Source organism: Diadema antillarum, unplaced genomic scaffold (assembly GCF_040938485.1).
Source record: "Diadema antillarum isolate AM-2024a unplaced genomic scaffold, OU_Dant_1.0 seq00000994_RagTag, whole genome shotgun sequence".
Taxonomy (NCBI): Eukaryota; Metazoa; Echinodermata; class Echinoidea; order Diadematoida; family Diadematidae; genus Diadema; species Diadema antillarum.
The window spans coordinates 765,001-777,385 of record NW_027271832.1 but is presented as its reverse complement, the minus strand read 5'-3'; the positions used below and the strand labels follow the sequence as shown (position 1 = coordinate 777,385).

At 36.7% G+C, this 12,385-nt stretch overlaps 1 pseudogene; it reads left to right on the top strand.

The window, feature by feature from the left end:
• The first annotated feature begins 298 nt into the window (after positions 1-298).
• LOC139742292 (uncharacterized) overlaps positions 299-12,385 on the top strand; it is a 29,334-nt pseudogene continuing 17,247 nt past the window's right edge.

Genomic DNA, 12,385 nt, shown 5'->3' with positions numbered 1-12,385 from the left:
TGTCCAATAATGTAGGGATAAATACCACAAAATATTACAGTAAACATCTTTCTTTACTATACACACCATATAGAAAGTTTCAGGAACAATCAGATGATGCTACGTGTGATAATAATGATGGCAACAATTATAATAATTCATTTCCTTTCATTTCATTTCATTTTATTTCGTGATGATAATCATGCATGGTAACTTGGTAATGAGAAGAATATCATAACAACAATGAAACATGTAATTAATGTGATGGTAAATATTGCATTGTGACAGCGGTAGAGAGTTGTTTGGCTTAATTTGAAAGATGTGGGCTTGCGAAGTCGACGTCGAATGCGACCACGGAATCGTAGACGAGGAAACTTGTCGATGTGTCTGCAAAACGGGATGGTGGGGTGATCGGTGCGACGGTGAGTATGTCGGCCTACAAGATTGTATTTAAGTTTCTGTCTTTCTAGCTACATTGATGTTTGTGATGGTGGTTCGATTCTTCGACATCGCGCATTAATGTTATCCCAGACAGACCCTTCAGAAGAGCTGCTGTGTCCATGAATCATGCAGCCTTTCATCCTCAAGGCAAACGGAAATTGATTATCCATTCTTCCTTCGCTTGTTGAATACCAAGAGCAGGCATACAACAAGTTAATTTCTTTTTTCCCTCACCTTTCTTCCGGCAATGTCCAGAAGTTTCGTAATTATCGACACATGCGATAAAATACTCACCAGGCCGATTCTTTCATTAATGTCGGGCCTCTTTGTTGCAGATTCAATTACTTGTATGCCCTTCACGTTTGCAGGTTTGAAGGAATCGAAAATGCCACAAGTTGAATACGTGTTGCCTTTGGGAAATGGTTAGGCTCCTGTTACGTAAAGATTCGATAAATAATGGATGAGAACATCGATAAAAATCGACTCTGTGCACGTCCACAGTCTCATGACTTATAATCGTCTTCTTCCTCAAACATGCTTATTAACTTCGTTGCTAGGCAACACCCGCAAAGTCGGGGCCGCACTTTTTGTGCTAGTTTTCTTGAAGTAACTCGTTCTATTCCTCTCAGAAAGAAAGAAAGAAAGAAAGAAAAAATGAGGGATACTTTGCTCAATCACTTCCTTCCAGTTCATGGAACATAACCATACTCACACCTATCTTTCCTACCTATAGCGGTTTCTTATGCACCTTGCAAAAGTAGGCTTGCTAAGGTTAACCATCCCACGCAGCTATTGTGCTCATGGATGTAAAGAAGACCCTTCACAGATCATGGTAATACATTTATGTAATGGGAAATTTGGTACGAGAAAATATTATGTGGTGATTCCTATAATATTTAACTTGAGATGATGAACGATTCTCCATGGTCCATTCATGTTTGATCCTTTCACAACATTTAATACAGATTGTATAGATCAATATGTTATAGAAAAAATGCAGTTACCAATTTCATTGTCAAAAGGTGGTGAATAATGATAATGATCATTACCTTTAGATACAATTAGAATTTCTGGATGGATACCAACAGACAATGTAGGAAGAAAAGAAGCAGAAATCCTTTTCTTTAGTAATAAATAGATATGATGATTATATCATAATAATTATTAATGAATAAATATAATAATTTTACACAGCACAGCAAGAGTTAAGCCTTATTTGAAACCTACAATTATGTGAACTATTTGTTAGGTATGTTGTTCTTTTAACGAGTGTTTGTTTCGGTTACGGTCACCTCGGTACGTTCAAAAAATCCAGCGTGATTGCGTGATGCGTGATTCTTTTATGACGTCAATGCGATATTTAATTCAGAAGTTCGTGTTTTTTCGTCGTATTTGTATCACCGATCCTGCGCGCAGTGCTGTATGCTACCACTTTTGTTCTGATAACAATCTCAGTTCATGGGAAATTAACGACAGAACCGTTATCCATGTACGCCAAGCCATTCTTTTTTAAAAATATCTAACCGCGTATTCACGACATTTGAACTTGTGAACCATTATGCAACCAAGACATATGATATCATAGCGGGAAAATTTTTTGAAGAAGTTCTAATAAAGCCATTCAAGGTGATTACATAGAAAAAAAAAAACATCACTTCGAAAATGGAACACGGAGAAAAAAAAAACGCACTTACGGTCCCTCATGGAAATTAGGACATCCATTATAAAACTGGAATAAGATTTAAAAATACGGTAGAATTTCTTCCTATTTACCATAGCCTAAAACACGGAAGAATTTTTAAAATCTATTTAACATAGCCTGTATATTTTGGAAATTTCTGTTCACCAGAATGTTATCAGCGTATAGCGGATAACCGAGCATATTCAGTTTCTTCTCTTCAGGTAGAGGGGTAATCATTCCTTCTTTTTTCTTTTCTTTTTTTTTTTTTTTTTGGGGGGGGGTTGATTCTGTTGTTTTTTTTTCACTGGCAGATTAATTCTAAGCACACTGTGATAATTACCATTGTTTGTTGTAGTAGCAACAGTGCCATTCCAAAAAGTAGTGGTGGTAGTATCAGCGGGGATCGGCCTTTTTAGACGTATACTTGTTTCCATAGTGAGCTTTAGAATAACAATAGAAGTAAGAGTATCAGTTACAAGATAAGCCAAAGTCAGAGAGCATGCAGTTGGGCGTGAGATATTGTGCGTCCGCGTCGCCCGAGGGAGCAAAGCAACCAAGCCGGGGGAGGGAGGAGGCGAGGCGAGTATAGTAATCGTAATAGTAATAGTAATAGTAATAGTAATAGTAATAGTAATAGTAATAGTAATAGTAATAGTAATAGTAATAGTAATAGTAATAGTAATAGTAATAGTAGCAGTAGTAGTAGTAGTAGTAGCTAGTATAGTATTGTATTGTATTGTATTTATTTTCCGTCATTAAAAAGATATACAAACAAAGATATATTACAGAAAATAGACCTTCAACGGAGGGATGGCCCTACTCAGCACTGTTATCGTAACAGCGCTGCTTTACAGAGGGGTCCCTCACATGAGAAATATAAACAAATAGTATAGTTACATAAGAAGAAAATGCAAACATTCAGAGAAATATATCAGCTGTGAATTATATACAATTATAAACTTCGATGATAAAAATATAAACACACACACAAAAAAAAACCAGACATCTACGTATATTCAACAGAGAAAGAAACTGAATGAGGAATATACATCTACACGTTATACATAAACAATAGTCACATAAAATCAGAAATACAATTTTCTAATACCTTTAAAAATATATCTGGACTTGAGGTCAATTTCAAGGTATAAGGCAGTGTATTCTATTGCATCGATCCCCTATAATGTGTTGTTCTTTTACAATAATCAGTACGAGGCTTTGGGAGAAGAATGTTACCTGCGATACGAAGAGAATATGAGTAACGGGAAGGCTGGAATATATAATTCATAGATGAGGATAACATATTATGAGTTGATTTAAATACAAACATGTTCAAATGCTTCCTACGTCTAGATTCAAGAGTAGACCAATTTAAAACAGAATGAATTTGTAAATTAGACACATGTTCATAAGGATTTGTTTTCATGATAATCCACCCAGCGCGATTTTGAAGAATTTGCAATTGCTTGATATACTTTTTGTGACTTGAATAAAAAAAAAATATAATATCAGCATAATCAAAAAGTGGCAAGATAATGGACTAATAAAGCAACTTCAGATTAGATTCATTGATAAAATGACGAAATCTGCCTAAATACTTCACTAATTTCCCTAGTTTTTTACATAAATTCTCGATATGAACATCCCATTTCAATTTGTTATCAACAATAAAACCGAGGTATTTAACATGATCCACTTGTTGTATTGGTATACCGTTCATAAAAACATCTAATCTATAACATCTATTCAACATGTGCCTTGATCCAATGAGTAAAGATAAAGTCTTTTCAAAATTGATAGTCCGTTTATTTGCACACATCCATTTATAAACACAAACCAGATCATTATTAAGATTCATATGTCAATATTACTATCACAAAAATACACGACAGTATCATCGGCATAATTGGATTGAGCAGTTAGGTATATATCTGCACAAATCATTAGTAAAAACGATAAACAGTAGTTGTAATAAGTAGTAATGGTAGTATGTAGTAGTAGTAGTAGTAGTGTAAGTAGTAGTAGTAGTAGTAGTAGTAGTAGTAGTAGTAGCAGTAGTAGTAGAAGTAGTATATGAGTAGATGTAGTAATAGTAGTAGTAGTAGTAGTAGTAGTAGCAGTATAGTAGTCACATAGTATAGTAGTAGTCATATATAGTATAAAAGTTGTAGTCGTAGAAGTTTCGAGTAGAATCGGCTGCAGTCACGGTATAATAGGAGCACGGAACTGAGCTTTTTATAAGAAAGAATGGAGTTGTTGTTTTTGCTGGTGGTGACTTGTCGTAAAGAAGCCGGTAATAACAGACATTTGATTTATATATCATTGATATCATTAACTAGCACGTGAAGCATGATATAATACTGGTATGCAACTGATGATGATGATGATGATGATGATGATGATGGTATGATGATGATGAAAATGGCGAAGACGACGACAACGAGGATGATGGTAATGGTGGGAGTGATGATGATGATGATGATAATGATGATATGACCTTCACTGTAGCCGAAGATAATAATGACGTATTATTATTATAACGCTAATTTTTCAGAGAAGTGTATCGACAGCCGAGGTGAGGTTGCCTGTAGGGGCTATGCCGGTCTGTGTAACAAGACTCAGTACGCCAACTTCGTGCTGAAGAACTGCCCTGCTACCTGTGGCATTTGCGGTGAGTATCAGGCACTAAAGGAGGGACAGCATCCTCTCTTGGTCCAGTAGTAATTTAATCTCTCCTGCCATGACAAAGCATGATTACCAATCCCTAAAGACTGAATGGCAGGGACAAAAACTTGCACTGGGCGGCAATGACAGGTTTAGCCGATGGAATGAAGTGACCGTTTCTTTCAGGTTTCGTCTTTTGTCTGTTAGGGTTTTGACTATTCTTTCAAGAGTGCCCAAGGGACTATGTATTAGTGCTCGAATGAGCTCGTAGATGATTCAACGCAGGTCATTGCAATGTGCAGGATAAAGGTCGGTGGACGGAAACATATACACTGTACCATGAAATTACGATGATAAGAATATAATATGGTTTATGTTGGTTTTCCTTATATAGGATAACACCTTTCCACCAAGTTGTGGTGCTCAGTGCTTTACAGTACATGTATACCATTCACTTCCTTTGTCGTGACAGGAATTTGATTTTCCTGTATGGAGTGTACTCACCTCACGTTTTGTGACGTTCACACTGCTAGATCAATTCACAGTAATGTTCAGTTATCAGTGTGATGTTCATTATTAGTTTGTTAATCCGAAACACTCAACCTCCCTACACTTAGGGGTTCGTTAATCCGAAAATGATATAAGGGTCGTTATTCCGAAGGTTCGTTAATCAGGACACGAAATAATGTTCACCAACCCGAAGGTTCGTTGATCCGAAAATGAAATAAGGTTCGTTGATCCCAAAATGGAATAATCTGTGGCGTTTGTCCCCCTTTGAGTGACATCTAACACCTTGTCTGATGTTTCTACGTCATGCATGGTTTATCCTGATGATAATGCAGAAGAAGGGAAGGGTGCCATACGGAGGAAGAAGGGGGAAATACATTTTCCCCAGCAATGACGAATTACGATTGTATTCCCGTTTGTCAAGAAGTATGTTTATCGTATGTGTTTGTGTGTATCGATACATATCTGTGTCTGTGTGTGTATGTGTATGTGTATGTGTATGTGTGTGTGTATGGGTGTGTGTGCGCGTGTCTTCATTACGTACTAATATCCTCTCATTTTGTAATTCAATTCAATTCAATTCAATTCAATTCAGTCATAGTTTATTTCCAATCAACAAAAATCAAAAACATAGTACAAAGTATACATGTCATGAAATAACATTGTTCAAACGTTTGCAAAAGATTCATGTAGTATACGAGATAAATTTCTGAACAACATATAATATATACAATAATTAGGAGGAACAATGTATAGATACTTCGTGGGCGAGCGGAAAATAAATTCGATTATGGAAAATAGTGATCCACTAAAAAGCAAAGCTTGTCGGACGTGGATCGCTAGATAAATAATGAGTAAATGATATCTATTCAAGTATTTAATGTAGGTTATTTAAGTCATTTATAACAATGTACATGTAGTTATTTTGAGATACACAGGTCGTAAAGAAAAAAGAAATAGAATACCAATGCTAATGCCCGGACACTGTTCACTGAACCACGTGTACCGGGAAAATATGACAAGGACAACACATTCGTACACACATTCAATTACCCACACGCATATACACTGTAAGACGCGAGACAGTACCGAGAGGAGAGAAGACGGTAACAATACAAGTCTACGAAGAACAAAAGACAGGAAAGGAAGAGGAGAGAAGAAAGAAGAGAGGTCTGCATACAGAACACGCCAAGTGCTGCGACATCAGGACAGGTGAAAGCTCAAGCATGAATTAAAGCAATTTTAATTATCTAGAATTACACCACCGTATTTTGTCACTAAATAAGGTCTATTTCTTTTTCGGAATTACGAACCTTATTTCATTTTGGGATTAACGAACCTTCGAAATAACGAACCGAATTACGCTTTATGGTTAACGAACCTTCGGAATAACGAACCTCATGTCATTTTCGGATTAACGAACTTTATATGGAATAACGAACTGTAACCGGTTGTCTATACCCACGTAATCTTTTATAATTCATATACCCGAGCTTTGAGGGATGTTGTATGGTAACGGACTAATTTGTCATAAGAGGGCTCAAAAGACCGAGACGGACGTCATAACAACTCTTCCGAAGACCAAGGTGAATGGTGATACAGAGATAGTTGAATACAAATCAACCCTTTAACTCAGTAAAATACACGGCCGACTGTATTTGAAAGTCATCAGTGTAAAGGCGACGTAACAAAAATCTAACGCGGAATCGAAACTCATATTTGGCTGGTGCTACTCGTGCGTAACAACATCATTAAATCTGTCCCTATCGGTCAAACGATCATACTGGCTCTTGAATCTTCTTGGAAATACGAAATGGGCTCGTGCCCATAGACAAGGTAGAAGAGTGAGAGAGCAGTGCATGTTTGTGTGTGTTTGTGTGTAAGTGTGTCTGTGTCTGTGTTTTTGTTTGCCTCTCTGTCTGTCTGTTTGTATCTGGATATGAATGTACTATAGTATAATTTGTGTGTGAGAGGTCCAGAATTGGGCAAAAGTATAGCCGTAAATTATTTTCGAATTGATTAACAAAAAACACAGAAAAAATGATTATGAGGAGCATAACCTGTACTCGGTCCATTCGCCATATGTGTTCTCGACGTGGGTGTCACAAATATCACATGTTCAAAGCCGTATTGTGTCCGACAGTATAATATGCAGGTAACTTGGGGAAGTATTTTTAGGAAAGGAAAGTATCCTTCGGACAGAAGTAAAAGGTGTGCTCCTTTTCACTGCCCGTACCCACAGACGTATACATTATACCGTCGCAGATGCAAATTCGTGTCGCTTAATGCACATGTGCTGCTAAATGCACTTGTTATATCGACACGCACCTGTTATGCAAATGCACCTTTATGTCTAAAGTAGCACAATTCCCTCATCGCTCGTAATGGCAGTTACATCCAGATGCCTTAACAGCGTGCTTGTCTGATTTGCTGATCCTGTTCTTCCTGCACTTGTTCTAAAAAATAAAAAGACAAAAACGAAAATACACACACCAAACAGCTCGGCATCAGGAGACTTGCAAATCCGCGAATGCCCCATTCTGAATAAACATAATACAGGTCGCAGACTTCTCTATAACTTTTCACTAAATGGAAGGGGAGGGGTGACGAAAGTGTTAGGTTTTTTTTTTTTTTTTATTCCAGCACCAAAATGTCGGCATAATCGTAAAAAGCAATGCTCTAGATTTCACAGTCTGGAAACTTCATGGAGGCGATTCGCAGATCCCGTACCCAGACCCAAACGTCCAAACTGAACTTCGTACTCGCTGATTGCTTCAAAAAGTCTGTTCAACACAGAAAAATATGCAACGGTGTATTCTAGACCAGTTTTCTGATGAATAGCTAATTTATTACGCTTTTTTAAATCCCACTTGACATAGTTGGACAGAAAATGTTCCATGTCTTCCTCAATGTATATATAACGTGTAGCATATCATTATAGTTAATGCTGCACTCCTACAAATTCAAAGTGTGGAGTAATCCCCCCCCCCCTCGAACGGCACGAGAAACATAACAGAAACTATACATTTTTATCTCCTAGTACAAATGATGCAAAATTCATCTAAGTTTTTATATCCTGATGCAGTTATGACTATGGCAAGCCATGTATGTATATGTGTCTAATCAGAGCAATATGACCAAGAAAATTGCGTCTTTTCCTCACAAGGCCAAAACTTGTGGTAAAAACATAGAGACGATCTTGTTCGCCTATCAATTTCATTGCCATCAAGTGAGGGAGTCTGGAAAAGGGGGGGGGGTAACTGAGTTCATAGGTTTGATATCGGCCTCCACTTCGTCTTGGGTATATCCACCCTCATTGTACTAAACATTACGTAACGTTATGTAGTTAACTGTATCTTCACTGCTGTATTACAACGAAAAAGTATAATAGACAAGTGTCCCTATAGTTTTCAGCACGACTTGAACACAATTGATCGATATATGAATCAGGTGCTTGTGTGTGTAAGCGTGAGTATGTGTTTTTTATTTGTTTGTTTTGTTTTGTTTTTACTCTTGTTAAATATATCAACTTCTCATCCATATTGTCATTAAGAAGTGCATTCAGTCAGTGTGGTATAAAGGGTAATGACGTATAAAAGACGTCTTTTGACGCATTTTTTCTTCCAAATCAAATTATGCTTTCTGTCTGCTGGTGAATATTTCATTGTTTGTCTCGAGAAGCACCGTGAACGGTGAAAGGAGTAAACATGTTGATTCTGTGGTAAAAAGCACTAGGAAGATTTTTTTTGAAGAAAAAACAAACAAACACGATTTTGCATAATTCCAAACAGCACTTTGTCTTTCACGAGTCTGTCACATGCACTAGATTTGATTACTGCAGTGCTTTTTTGGGGGGGAAAAATTATTCAAATCCTAGAACAAAAAAAAAAAAAGCGGTGATGATGGTGGACTGAAAACACACAACAAAATCGTTTCACAATCGTATATCATGAGACACCTGGAAAATGAGAGATGAAGTATTATCATAAATGTTGTATAAGAATTGGGCAGGGAACTGCTTCCCGTATATCTCCGTATAATTCAATAACCTCTCATGATTCATGGATCGAGAAACCGATACAAAAATAGAATATGCTGCCCAAAGCCAAGATTGACGTAGATAATGTTATGAAGTCTATTTTTTTTAAACAATTGATATGCAATATCTAGCGACTGGAGAGCGAACTATTTTTTTTTTCTTCGCAATCTTTAAACATACTCTTGATATTTCTCTGAAATTCTAATTTACCCACGCCTGTGTTTTTATTACGTTACCCAAATTGGTAGGAAGTCGTTGCTTAATTTTTTTTTATCTGTCTGAATTATTGATCTGTTTCCATAGATTTTGCCTGAAAGGTTCTTTCCTGTGTTGTATGCTTATACTATATGCTCAAGTATATGAATGAAAAAAAAAAACATGTTTTAGGATTTGGTGCGCAACATAATTTTTGTAGGAAATTCCAGTGGTGCAACGAAATAAAATAAACTCAAAATAACAACTGAGTAGTTGCAAGATAATATTTCTACATTGATAGTGCTGGCATTTGAACGGTTCTTTTGCCCGTTCTATGCACGAATGAACTGTAATGGAAAAAAGGCACAAACAATTAAATGAATGGATGAAAATCAATAAATGAACAAATGAATCAATCATTTGAATATTCAATCCATGAAATATTGAAAATTCATCGTAAAACTATAGCAGGGCTGTAAACAGAAGATGTACTTCACTGTGTTTTTGTTTGCTATTTTACTTCGATATCTTTGCAGAGAAATTTGGACCAGGATCCGAAGGCTTTGGTGAGTGTGCAGTTATTTCCAGATTATTTCTTGAACGCTGTTCCGTACTTTCCTCTCATGCCGAAGAAAAACGACATGCACCCATCCACTTTTGGTTGATAAAACTAGTTATCACGTCATCACGATATCGATATTTTGATTGCCGTTTTAACTTTTCGTATTTTGTAATGTATTGTATGTAATATATTGTTATGGATTGTAACATTGTACTGTTCGAAATTTGTTTCAAATTGTAAACTGTATATTTTGATATTTTTGATGTAATACAGGTCTCTCTTGTAAAGCAGTTTTATGTACTGAAGAGACTACCGTGTATAAAGAACACAGAATAAATAAATAAATAGATGAATAAATAAATAAATGTGGTTTTGAAACTAGCCTCACAGAGACGCTGAGATGAGAGGGTATTATATTTTGAATTCACAAAAACACGTCGCTTCATGTAATGTAGTAAATCTTACCAATCACACAAAGTATCATTACAATCTAATTTTAAAACAAAGACTTAAATGGGATCTCAAAATTCATGTACACTTGTTTTCTTGAGACAGTATGTGAACTTCGCTGCTCCCAGCCAGGAGGAACCGTTGACGCAGCTTCTTGTACGTGTCAGTGCGCCAAGGGATGGTACGGCGAATTGTGCGAAGGTATAATAGTCCTCATTTCGAATAGATGTAGCTTGAAGCTAGATGAGTGGTAACTTTTGTTAATAGGGTCAGTGGGAGACGACGGGAATCGCTTCAAAAGTTTTAGGCTCAAACAGCATGAGATTTGACCACTTTTTGCCGTCTTGGAGTCCATCATTAAAGGAGAAGTGAGTGCATAAATAATTGTAATACACCTTAGAAAAACTTATGAATCTCGGACGATTGGTTAATTTTTCATGAAAACATCTTTTCAAATAAAAGTAGACGTCCTTTTTTCTGTGACTGCGATTTACTTTGGCAATTTGATGTAGAATGATTATCCTTACATGAGATAGATCTTAGTTTAAATGCTCTTTTGGTGTCCTTGGACAAATGTCTTATGGATATAAAATTCATTTTATATTTTCTTTAGTTTGTTCTTCTACTGTGACGTCACGAATTGGTGAAGAATTTCTACCACAAAATGGAATTAACCAAAAACCGTAAATTCAAAGCTTTTTTAAAGGGAAATTGCAGACCAGTTCAAAGTAAGTCGAAAAAAGAGAGTAAAAATATGACAAGCACAAAGTAAGAAAAATTGCTGAAAAAATCGAATGAAAAGTAAAAAAAAAAAAAATTAATCGTTATTTGGGGAGTAATAGTTCTTGAACAGTTGATATGAATATGTTATTGAGTGAGCTTATGATGCCATCACCTCACAACTTTAAAACTTAAAAAGAATTTAAGATCAGTTTAATTTTCTGATATTCGCAAACGCGAAAGAAATCAAGAATATAAATTCATTTTGCTTTACTTCTGTGAATAAAATAAAAAAAAAACCCAGATGTGTCCTGTAATGAAAATATATACTTGTACATGTCCAAATGCTCATGAATAACTAAAACGTGAGCTGCTATGCTTGCAAATTGGGGCAAATTATGACACACAATAAATATAGTTCTCATGTTCAACCAGGTAAACCTTATTTGCATTCATTTATACCTGAGACGACAAAGTCATTGTTGGCTCCCTTGAATACTACATGATCATGCAAAACATCCAGTAAATGGAAAAAAGTCGCAATCTTCAAGTCAAGAAGACAAAGAGACCAAATATGAAAATTTTGTTGTTGTTGTTGTTGTTGCTGCTGCTGCTGTTGTTGTTGTTATTGTTATTGTTGTTGTTGTTGCTGCTGGTGTTCCTGCATGTGTTGTACATGTATTTCTTTTTTTTTTCAATGACTTTCGATTTTGTTCCCAGAGAAATGTGAGGACACCTCGGATAAATGCCACAGTGGGGCGTCGGTCAGTGCAGCAGTGCCTCCGTCGCCAGACGCTGCCCGGTCATGTGTGGAATATGCGGTAAGTGACCCCATAACGATCGACAAGTGTTCAAGGATGGAATGAGTGGGAAATAAGCCGGCAGGCAAGGGAGTTGGGGAGGTGTGGGCAGAATGAGCTTGAGTAGGAGGATGCGGAGGCGGGGAAGAAGAAGAGGAGGAAGGAGAGGAGGAGGAGGAGGAGGAGGAGGAGGAGGAGGAGGAGGAGGAGGAAGAAGAGGGTGAGGATGGGAACGTTGAGTAGGAGGAGGAGGTGGTTGAGGAGAAAGCATTATTATTTACAGCAGGCGTAGCGTGGCAGTTCATACATTTTAGAGGACATTATCTCAACGTAAAATTCTAAGAGCA